The 12422-nt window shown below is 39.4% G+C and overlaps 1 protein-coding gene across 3 annotated transcripts in view; it reads right to left on the reverse strand.

The window, feature by feature from the left end:
- SAMSN1 (SAM domain, SH3 domain and nuclear localization signals 1) overlaps positions 1-12422 on the reverse strand; it is an 86316-nt gene that overhangs the window by 19393 nt on the left and 54501 nt on the right. The window lies entirely within an intron of this gene.

Genomic DNA, 12422 nt, shown 5'->3' on the forward strand with positions numbered 1-12422 from the left:
GATACCATTGTTCTGCATCCTATAAGATCAATTGACTTAACTGGCTGGATTCATGGAAGATCTACCAATGGATACATTAAGCAAATACAAATTTGCTCAGTAAAATCTAATGGAGACACGGCCAGGGACCTGGTGAAGGAACATATTTATTTTTCTACACAATGACCAATCAACTAATTTCTAGAAGCCAAAGCTCTAATCCTTACCCTTGTCTCTCTGGTATATTTTGTTAGCATAATGAAAAATGTCAAAGGTGTTTCAATATTTCAAATCAGTCTTCTGTCCTTTCCAATATATTTACTTCTCTGATATCCAGGAACTTTAGATAATAATTTTAAAAGAGGTAAACAACATCTAATAAGAGGCAAATGGCATCTAATTGCTGTTGATTTTAATTTGGACAGTCTGCAGTTTGTGATCTGTTTTCTCTGCAAATAGTTAATAATTTTCCCCAGAAAACTGTACAGTATACAAATAGAAAAGCAGCAGCAAGAAGAGGTTCTGAGAACCATCTCTTCAAATTATAAAACATTCAAGGCCAGGCAGGATGGGGCTCCGAGCAACCTGATCTAGCTGTAGGTGTCCCTGTTCATTGCAGTGGAATTGAACTAGATGACCTTGAAGGGTCCCTTCCAACTCAAACAATTCTGTGATTCTATGATTCTGTGAATGCATCCTTCCACTGTAGAGCAAATAATCACAGAAGTCAGGTAGTTCTTGTCAAAGGACAACCTTCAAACCAAAACTGACAGAAGACATCATGCTAAGTAATCATTATGGGTAATATTCATCTCATATTTTCCTTTGGACAATTTACACTGCTCAGAAATCTGGTTCCCTGCTGTGAGAAATTCTGGCTCGTTATTTTTTGCTTCAAGTCCCACTGAAAATAGAATTTAAGTTCAGCATGATGCAATGGTTTTGTATTGACCCTCTTACATGAATAAGTCTCTTCAGATTCCTGCAAACATTTTCGTTTTTAGCTTCCATTAATCCCCAGACTACTCAGAACAAGCTGTAAAGGGGCAAAAGCAGTTGCTGAGAGTAACAGAGACTTCAGCCTGTTGCAAGTTTCCTCACCTGCCTCAAACACCCTGTGTTCTTCCCTCTCTGCTCAGAAGGAGACACAGCAGCTCCCAGGAGGACAATCACTTGCTTCTTGGATCAATGAAGATAAGTGGAGCTCAGGATATGATTCAATTCACCTGTTCCCTCATGCTACTAGTCCCTTCAGAACCAGGGGACTATGCTGGGAATGAAATTAGGAGTCATCAACATAGGGGTGAATATAATCGCTATGCTACCTCAACTTACTTCTGTCACAGATAATCAACGAAAATTATCTCCTACATTCCCTGAAGGCAAGGATGTAAATCTCTGCTTTCAGGATGTTCTAAAGAAAAAGAAAAAAAAAACCAACACAACAAAACACAAACCACCATCACGAGCCCTTCTCACTTCTTTATAGAGAATGGGAATTTGCATACAAGATTTAGTAACTCAGAAGTGTAATAAAGAAGTAAAAAAAAGAGACATTATGACCCCTCTACCTCAGACATTTTTCCTATTTACACATTAGTTACACATATAGAGCATCTGACCACTAACCAGGCTATTAATATAACTTTATAGTCAACACGAAACATGGCCTAAACCTTGTACTTGGCCAGTCAAAAGCAATAAAAAAGATACAGCTTGTTCCTGCTAACTCAAATAGGGCAATCTACTGAAATGGCATTTTTAACTGGCTTAAAAACGACTCCATAAAAGACTCTGGTTGTTAATGTGATCTGGTATTCTGCTCCTGCAGAGGTGGGGAGCAAAGAGAGCAGAGCGGTTTTAGAGCAAGGCTGCTACCTTGGAACTTCAGAGCAAAAATCCTAATTTTAATGGCAGAAAATGACTGGAAAATAAAAGCTGTATAAAACAACAAATCAATTGTACTTAATGCTCTCCCAGCATTTCACATTGGAAGTAAACACCAAGCAGCTGTTTTATCAAGACCTCTGATGGGTACTTGTCCTCTCCAGCCTGCACTGACAGCGCACCACAGCTGGTGATCCATTTGTCAGGGCTTCTACCCAAACACCAGCTCTACAGTGATACCAGAGGCCGGGTCCTGAGGATGTGGGTATGGGACACAGAGCTGGCGCTGAGCTGCTGTTCATGAGGGTGAACAAGAGTGCAGCAGTTCACAGGGTCAGCTCTGTCCTTGTAAGTTTTCCTTGGGAAGGGGCAAGATGCACGGAGAGGCTGAGCAAAAAAGGAGCGATTTTCACCATTTCTGCTGAAACTAGTTTGTGAGGGACAAAATGAGGAAGCGATTTAAAAAATGTCGATCGCAGCACTAAGAATGGTCTGTTTGCAGCCAAGTTTTGCACAATGTGCAAGGGGAAGTGAAGAGGCCTGCGTCTTCCTTTAAATGCACGCAGGCCCTGCATGTTAACCAGCAGCACTGCTGCAGAGCGCTCTCAGATCCCGTTGAGAAAAGGCACTTCAAGTGCTCTGCTGGCAAGCTGTCCAACCCTGGGAGCGTGCACATGGGTATCTGCAATAATTATGTAATTAAGACTTTATTATTTATATGACATTTAATTAAAAGTGACTTTCAGTGGCACACAAAACCATGAAAAGAAAATGACTTTAAAAGAAGGTTAAGGATGTGTGACAAACTCAGAGAAGCTATGAAAGTGACAGTTAAGGACTTGGCATGATGTGCACCTCTCCTGCACTATTATCCCTTTCCACCTTTCACTTGCATGTGGGCAGAGACACCGAAGCCTGGAATCCACCTTCCATAAGCCCTGACTGCAGCAAAGGGGAGCAGCACTGTCTGAGCAAAGAAGGGTTAAACTCTGGGTAAGCATGGCAGGCTTTGGTCTGTAATCCCTTAAATAACGTAATAATATAATTCCTTAAATAACTTTTTTTTTTTCCTATCCTGAACCTTCCTCCTCCCAAATCAGAGAAATTCACACGCAAATTTTTGTATTTTAAAAACAAATTACCTTACTGGAATTTAAGTCCCATCTCTACTTCCATATACAGCATGATTTTATTAATGCTGTGCGTTATCCAGGCCCTGACCTTGCAGTGTTCCATTTGATTTCTCATGTGAGAGGAATTACTCACACGTATGTTTGCAAGACGGGCTTTAAGAGAATATGAAAATATAACTGACAAAGAAGGAGCTGAAGAATACCCAGGGGGCCAGCTCTGAGGGAGCCCTGTGCCTGTCCTGCACACGACGTGGGGTGGGTGCTGGCTAGTGTCCCTCCCAGAGGTAGGAGTCTGCTATGTGCAATGATCACAAAAGCTCCTGCAGCTGGAGTATTCCTTCACATGACCTTCCAAAGGGGAACAAGATGAAAAAATGACCTCTAAGTCACGGTTAAATCTGACCATCCCGAAAGCTCATTTGTTTTTCTGAAGAGTAAGCAAACTTTTGAAAGCCCTTGTACAAGTTTTACTGCAGTCCTGCAGCCTTACCCTTGACAACAGGTAATGACCAACAATAAGCTAATTCTAAGAAACTTGGGGGGCAGGGAGGGAGGAAAGGGAGTTAGTTTTTATTACTTTTAAATGAGTGTTTGATACATCATGTTGGTTCCTCTGATTAATGTTCACAGCAAAGTCAGCCATTGGAGTTGTAATGTTTCTGCAAGCTTCCCTACAGCAAAGCTTAGCCATTAATTCAGTGGCATATGTCAGCTCAGCAGAGCAAGGTCACTCTTCTCTTTCAAGGGGAACCTTTTTAGAAATAATAAAACTGACAGAAAGTTCTTTTTTGCATGCTTTATGTCACCTGAGGTTGAGTGCTGCAGTTAATATCACAGAGCTTATAAACATTCCCATCTTCAGCAGACTCCAGCCCCACTGGGCTCTTGGAACCTAAACTTTTTCTTTTTTTTTTTGAGTAATACAGCGACAGCTTTATGTGAGGCAGATATACAGTATATAATCCTAAATGAGTAAAAAATGAGTAAAAAATGAACAAATCTTTTCTTAGGTTCTTTAGAGGAGAAATTTTGGAAGTCACTAAGAGACTGCTGATACTGCAGTATGGATTTAGGATGCTAGTGCTTAGAGGAAAAGATTAAGGACTTTGGCAGTTAGGCTCCATCAATGCTTCCACCTTTGGCTAAAAGGGGGGAAATTTTAAAATGTTTCTGCTCCAGCTTCTTTCCGTTTCATTGTCAACTGATGCTGCCAGTTGGAAATTTGTATAGGCATGTAACATAAAGGAGAACACAAAGTTAATTGATGTGTTTACAGAATCATTTTGAACTTGCAAGTAAATAAAGATATTTTAGTCATCTGTTACGACCACTAATTGCAACTTGAACTTATTTATCGGTATACATGTATTATGAGACATGAGAAACAAACTAACTGCTGAAGAATAAGATCCCAACAGTAGGTCAACTTCTATATCCCCTCATTATCTCCCTTCAGACATCCTGACTACACTTGATTAATGAACCCACAGTGAGATTAGCTGAAATTACCTTAATGGAGATGCAGTGCAGTGGAGAAGCAAAACATAGTGTAGTATCTATCATCAGTCACTGTGAATTTTACTGTTTCATTGAAACTATATGTCCATTTATTTATATTAGTTTTATCTTGGAGAACAATTAAAATCAGAGAAAAGACTTTTCTCATTACAGTGGGTTACCTTTTCACTCTTTTAAAATGATAGCCAGTGTCACCATTATTTTTTTTTTCCCTTCATATAACCTCCCTTGTCAGAAGGCTGAACTCCAGTGTTGGCTTATTGCCATCAATTGGCCAAAGTTATTTTTATTGTCCACTCGAATAAAGTACGATTAGCATTTCATTACAGCCTCACAGGCTTCAAAAACTAGACAAGATTGCAGAAAATATGCTTGCAAATCTGTGGCATGCTTATTAGAATTTTGAGTGTAAATAAATAAATTCAATACTTTGTTGTTGTTTTGAATCAGTAAGTAAGCTGAAAAACTGTTTCCAACTTAGATTTTCCGACTGATTTAGCATTGTCTTAGTGTACGAGATAAATAGATTCTGGGTATTCTTTGTAGTGTAAGTTCTGTCACTGCAGTCCTGGGGTGGGTAAAAATGTCTAGTCTCTCAAGGCAAGATAGCATCATGATTCTGTTCAGGTCATTTTCATGCCAGATAGGAATGAATGCAATCAACAGCTCATTGCAAGCACTGGTTATGGCAAATAGTACTCATCTAGTATCATCAATTCCCCTTTCTCTATTTGATTATCTCTGTTGGGTGTATCTGGCAGTTGGGTGATTGTGAGCACAGTTCAGTGGAAAACTGAAATTTTGTTGCATAAAAAACAAACCCACCAAACATTTGGAGTGAGTTTTTTGTTTTTGCTTTTTTTTTTCATTCTGATGTGGGACAAAATTAAGGCTAATCTTCTGCACCCTCCAGGAAAACCATGCATAGTTGAGAGATACCAAGGCACAGATAGCAGCAAAGGCTTTGGGGTTATACGAAGTCCAAATTCAAAGCTATGCTTGAAATCCTCTGCAAATCTAGCCTATCACTGTAAAGTGAATTGCATTAGCTACAAGGCTGCAAGCTTTCATGAATGGTAGGAACATCTACTTTTCTCCATGCCTTCATAAAATAACCAAAATCCCGAACAAATAGTTTTCAAATTTTTACCCATGTAGACACAATTAGCAAGAGACAGTAATCAAGTAAATATAAACTCCATTAGAGAGAAAAAGAAAATCATGGAAATTCAACCAACAGACAATGTCAGCAGAGCCTTGCCAGGTACTTGTGGATAGAGCTGAATGACCTTTCTGTCACCATCAGTCATTTCAAGCACTCACTACACAGTCTCTGAGCTGTTCATACATCACTGAACCATATCCCCTTTTCAGCTTTGTTTTGTGGCAGTTGTTGGAGTTAACATATGATCTTTAAAAGGAGGCAGACACACAGAAGAATGAGAGAAATAGTGCAGCTGTAGAAAATGAAAGCAGTTCATGAGTGGTAATACTCAACATCGTTTTTGCACAGGTGAAGGCAGCAGAGTCAAACTTTGTAAACTCATTCAGCTGTCCTGGTTACTTTGTCTTCTCATCTTCATGCATCTGTATTTGGCTGTGCTGCCAAAGCAAAGCTGATTTCTTTATCTTATTACCGCAGGCTGACAGTTACAAAGATCCATCTCAATCTTAAACACAACAGCAGAGGCAAAATATGAGACAGCACCATAGCTTTTCCATGCTTTTCTTGTCGAGCAATGCTCCTACAGAGCTTTTCTTATCCCTGAAGAAGCCATTAGAAACCTGACAGGAAAACTTAAGCTAATATAGTATCGGCCCCAGATCTCACTTGTGTGTCAACATACACGAAGGCACAGCCAATTTACCACACCTTCTGAATGTAATCAGCATGACCAAGTAGAGGAGCTCACCACTTCCTACAGTTCTCAGTAATTAACCTTTTAGCATCTCATGGAAATCAAGTGTGGGGTTACTTGGTTGTTCTTGTGAAGACAAGAGATTAAGACATAAAAGGGTAGGGAAAGGACTAAGACTCCATTCAAAAGATCTAAAGGTGCAAACGTTAGATGGATCTCTAGATCTTTTTCTCAGAGAAGGGCTTTCTTGTTGGCCTCAAAGGTAGTGATGAAAGATCTTTCACTGCTGACATTCAGCAAACCAGAAATAAGTCAGTAGATCTTAGGACTGGCAATTAAGCAGCCTGAAGTCTGCAAACAAGTGAAATCATCCACTTTTTTGTGCATCTATACAATAAAACAAATAAAAAGGGACAGTATGGTTTACAATACATATTGTCAAAGAAGCAGCTTCACAGAAGTTCAAAATCTCCAGACGTTTTCAGGACTGGAATTTCAGACTCAAGTTTGAGGAAAAAAAAAAAAAGAAAGAAGACTATGCACGTCCACTGTGCCAGTATAATAAGATATAAACAGCTAGAATTGCATGAGCAAGCAAATACAGGAAAGATTTCACTTGGGAAAAAGGTAAGAGATCTTTCATCCTCCTCTGGAACACCAAAACACGTGCACACAAATTCCTTCCTCCACTGAAGTACAAGCAAAGGTTACCATTATGATGGTTCTGAGGACATGTGACTTGCTAAATATTCAGAGCACATATAATCTGTAGCTTGGTACCAAGCAGAAAAATGACTAGAGCAAAACCACTGACATTGCTAATTTGTGGAAGTGAGCAAAACTATTTCTAACTACTGAAATAAAACCACTGTCACTCTTATAAGCTTTCAGAAGATAAAAGTTAAGGGATATGGTGATTTCAGAGGCCCAGAAGACTTTTATTTTCATTTCCTGGAGTGAGTGAGAACTCCTTTAGTTAGAACTATTGGTGATAGGTGGATGGTTGACTGGATGATCTCGTAGGTCTTTTCAAACCTTGGTGTTTCTGTGATTCTGTATTGACAGAGATTTTCACAGCAAGGGGTTGATTCTTCTGGCTTAAGTGTTTGTAACCACCCACAAATGGCTTACACCTGCAGCTTTACAATTACTTCAGTGTGGATTTATACAAAACACAGATTACTAGAAGTATTGAAACCTACAAAGAACTTTAGGGCACATCCTCTATCCTGCCCTTACACAGCTACTGCTTTTTACAAGCGATGATGGGTATCCTCACCAGTGTTTCATTTGGAGTACTTTGTGTTTCCTGGAAACACAGTACTGAAGCAATCAAATGCTCAATAAAGATAAAGAATTAGAAGGGAACTAATACTGATTTATATCACCTTGGTGTTTATCCCACCACACTTATCAGAGAGTACAGTCACAGTTGTTGTGATAGAGTTGAGTTTCCAGGAATATGTGGAGAATGAAATTTTGGACAAGCTTCTTAAAATGCTATTGCTTGGTTGGAAAAAAAACAAAACAAAACAAAACTTGATCTGAGCATCAAAATATGGTCTGTGTATCCTGATCAGCTTCCCGACAAAGAGGAGGGAGATGGCTATTGTTTCACCACAAAGACCCTGGACCATTACTTAATGTTTAGTGAGAAAATCAAATTCCAGGAGTTTCAAACTCTTATTAGAAGAGATAGGTTAATGTATACGCTAGGACAGAAAAGGTCTGAAACAAAGCTTTCCATGGCTGAGCAAAGACAAAAGATTTTTCTTTTTTCAAAATAAAATGTGGATATAAAGAAGGAAAAAAAGAAAACTGTTATGAGAGGAGCTGCAATATGGTTGGAGAACTTTCCACTCACACAAGAAAAATACCCCAAGGTTAACTCTAACCTTGTTCTTGTTTTTCTGAAGTCTGAGGGAGACAGGAAACACCTTCTGACGTGTGACTTGCAATCCCTTTTTCCCTGTCTGCTCATACATGGTTATAACGGTATCATTTTTTCTTTCTCTGAACACTTTCTGAGAAAGGCCCACAGGTATTTCCACTACAAACCAGATTCTTAAAACTACTCCCCAGATGTTGTCATCTGCTTCTGCTTATTTAACAATGTTAAAATGGATTTTGACAAACACTCCTTCTTCAAGAGGCAATGGAGTAAAGACCTTTCATGACAGAACTACGTGTCATCTTTGCCTATGAGCATAAATTTGCACAGCGGGCAGTATGGTGCAAACAGCTTCTCGCCTCGCATCACTGTTAGAATGTAACGCAAATGGAAACGAACATCACTTCAGCCACGGCTGTGAAAATTAGCATCTGTGACATTAGCAGTAGTTCATTTATGATACACTCCAAATTTCAGGAAGAAAAGAATTTTAAACTTGCTATATTTTCAGAACTCTGCCCATCCTTACCTTTGAAATAAAATTAAAAACCTCAGCTTTTACCACTCAAAGATAAAACCTAGTTAATATTCATTAGCAAAGAGCAATCTATTCACTGCAGATCTTGTCCTACAAAAGATATAATTATATGCTGAATTATTTTTGGCTTTTAGATTTGCTGTACCTATCTCCTATTGTCTCTTCAAGTATTTCCCAGTACAGAGTACTGCACAAGCCATCATCTCAGAAAGCTGCACCACAAAACTTGCTTATAGCATCTGTCTGCAGTATAGACTCCAAACACGTGATAAACATGACTTAGATTACAAAGCCCATAGAAATCAATAGGATCACAGCTAATTTATTCATTTACGTGTTTTGGGGATCAGGCTTTCTGTGACGAATATATACAAAAGTGAAATCCGGGGCTCATTAAGTCTATGGCCAAAATGTGCATGGATTTTTGTGGAGGCAAGGTTTTGTGTGAAGCTTATAAAAAGGAAAATTAATGATATGAAATACTACTAGGGAATAAGGTTGCACAGTAAATGTGTGCAGTTTACACATTTAAGTTGTAATGTGTGTAAACACAATGGAAGTAAAAATTGCCTTCCACTGGATTTGCCACTAATTTCTTATGAGGCTGAGAGTAATAGTTTATCACATCAGTAAGAGATTATTGATTTAATTAGAAGCTTGGACATATTTTTGCCTGAACAAAATGCACACGCATTGACCCTGAATTGTCTTACACCAGAAGTAAGCTGAGTTCCAAGCATCAAGCACATTTGGAAGTGGAATAAGGAAACAAAAATGTCTCAAACCTTTAGCATAAACATAGATCATCTGTCATGTAAAATAATGACACAAGACTTTCTTCAGTCAAGCCAGAAAAAAAAAAAAAAAGCAAAAAATCTTATTTGCTTCAGCTTGAAGTAAAGCCAAGAATCATCAGGCAGTTCTCAAGTTTTCAGTGTGTAGGAATTTGAAAGAGAGACAAAAGAAAACCTGCTGCCCCAAACATTACACTGTGTGAAGTGCACTGTGCAGTGCAGGGATGTTTTGCAGATTATTTGCACCTTTCACTCTTATTTACACCTGGTCAAAAGTGTTAAACAGCGCAAAGTGGAATGTACCTTTGCTGCAAAATGTTTTTCTTTTTTTTCTTTTAGCACTGTTTTGTTTGTACAGTGCTGCCTGAAGTACATCAAAGAGACCATGTTTAATTTCTTCTAAACCTGCTTCGTGCTATTCCCCAGATGCACAGAGATCTGTAGTGCCGTAAGTGCAGTGAAGATACAATCCAGGTGATGTTAGGGGTCCTTGACATCTTCTGAGTGAGCCACTCTCCTCTCCCCCAGCTTTGTGAGCACTCTGGGGCAGGCTGTACCAAGCCCTGGCTGAAACACATCTGGCAGCAATATGTTGCTGCAGATCTCTCCTACCAATGCTGCAAGCAGTGCAGAAGGCATGCTTCGCCCACAGCACTCCACCTAGCACTGTGGGCACTGACTGCAAGGCTAGGTGCTCCACCTTGTGCACATGACCTCAGCTGCCCACTGGTAACTGTGCAGCCCAGAGAGCCGCACAGTATAAACCGAGTCACATCTCAGCTGATGGAAAAGGACAGTGAGGGCTGAAGTGAAGCGCCAAGAGAGAGCTGTGGTGGATGGGCTGATGGGAAGCACTCAGCTTGCACCATGATATAAAGTCATTTCAGGACTTGGGCAGACAGAGGTGTGTTAGGGAGAGGACAGGCTTGAAATAGAGAGGTTAGCCCTTTGATAAGGTTGAATTTCTTCTATTTTAGACTGAGTATTTTTAAGCCTCAGTACTTCTACTTTATAATTCAGCTACCTGGGCCTCAGCTTCTGTAAAATATATGTGAGCAGGCCCATAGCAGTACATGGAGCCACAAGGACAAACATCAGCAAAGGATCACTCTTTTGGTGCCTCTTTTGAAAGCATTTATCTCCCCATTTTCTCTGGAATGACAAGTGGTGTAGATTTTTTTTGCTCACAAATGAATATTATTTAGTTTCTGCTACATACAAATCATATAGTAGCTGTATGTAAAAACATGCATACATAAAAGCTGCAAGATGTGCATAGAAATTATGAACACAATTGTGGTGCTACAGAAATCCTTGCTGCATAAGGAAAAACTGCAACACCAGTTCTTCATGGCAGTGGACAGGTATTGAAGTTTTAATAATAAACACCAAGAGTTTCAAGATGTTCGTTTTTGCCTATGTAGCACCTTACACATCTGCAGAAGTCTCTGAAGCAACACAATAATAAAGCAAATGCATTGTACACAGAGAATGGGCAGTTAAATACGGAGAATCTGTACTGCTCCACTGGCCACCTTTCCACCACTAGCAGTGGCTTTGTACCATGGGACAGCAAATTGACTGGGGTAAGGTTTCAGCATCAACTTTACATGGTATTTCATCTTTATCAAAAGGCATAATGGATGCCAGATATTCTTCATGGGCATTAAGTAATTTCACATTAGAAAACAATAAAAACAGGAGGATTAAAAATAAAATCTAGGTGTAACACCTGAATAATGCACAGAACTTGCAACAAACGTGATACAGACCAGTGGTCACTATCAGCAAAACTCAGCTGCCTAAAAAGATATTTTGGTTGTTCTGTTCGCAGGTCTCTGGCAGCAATACAGATTTTCACTGGATAATCTAGACTGATGACTTTCTCCTTTAGTATATCCAGGACAGCCACCTGAAGAAGAGGTGAGACAGCCCAAGACCTCCACACTGATGATGACATCCCTCCCTGTGCGTACAGGAAGACGTCAAATACTGCCTACGCAGAACAGTGGTAGCCAGGAAACCATCCAGGGGCCCCAGTTGTGAAATTTTGTAATTTCTGTTTAGAGGTGAAGACTTGCACCCCATGTTACTCAATTCTGTATTGAGCAAGTTAGGTATTTGCATTGCTTACACAGTGCATATTTCCAAACATGCAACAAAAAACTAAAATTTCTCTTCTATGGGAGGGGGAAACTGTTTCCTCCCATGACATTTCTGTCAATAGCACATTCAGCAAAAGACTGCAATTGTGGAAAGTTTACAGAATTCTGTGCAAAAATGGGACTACAGTAGGTGAAGTGTTTCAAAGTACGTTACTAAGGCAGAAAGAAATCCTGATCTGCTTCACCAAAACCTTGCATTTTTTGCATAAAAATTTACCAGAAGTCAGTGCAGCAAGATCATGTAAGTCTGACAATCAGTCAAGTGTTTAGACTCTTTTTATCCCTGCTTTATACACACAGTGAATCAATATATGTATATATACACCATATTCAGAGACTTTATATTCACACAGATTCACAGATTTGAGAAGCCATAACACTAGCATTTGAGTAGCATGGAGTGAATTCATGAATGAATAACCAGCTGTGTGAAAGGAAAAAAAAATAAATCATAGAATCATTAAGGTTGGAAAAGACCTCTAACATCATCTAGTCCAGCCATCAATTCATCACCACATGCCTACTATACCATGTCCCTCAGATCATACCATTTGTTAAGGAAGATGTTATTCTGGAAGAAAAAAGTAACCAAAACTTAATAACTCAATTTTGCAAGTATTCAGTGGGCAGGAAAACGACGCTCATCTACAGGCTCTAT

This window comes from Tympanuchus pallidicinctus, unplaced genomic scaffold (genome assembly GCF_026119805.1).
Source record: "Tympanuchus pallidicinctus isolate F22 unplaced genomic scaffold, pur_lepc_1.0 scaffold10, whole genome shotgun sequence".
NCBI lineage: Eukaryota > Metazoa > Chordata > Aves > Galliformes > Phasianidae > Tympanuchus > Tympanuchus pallidicinctus.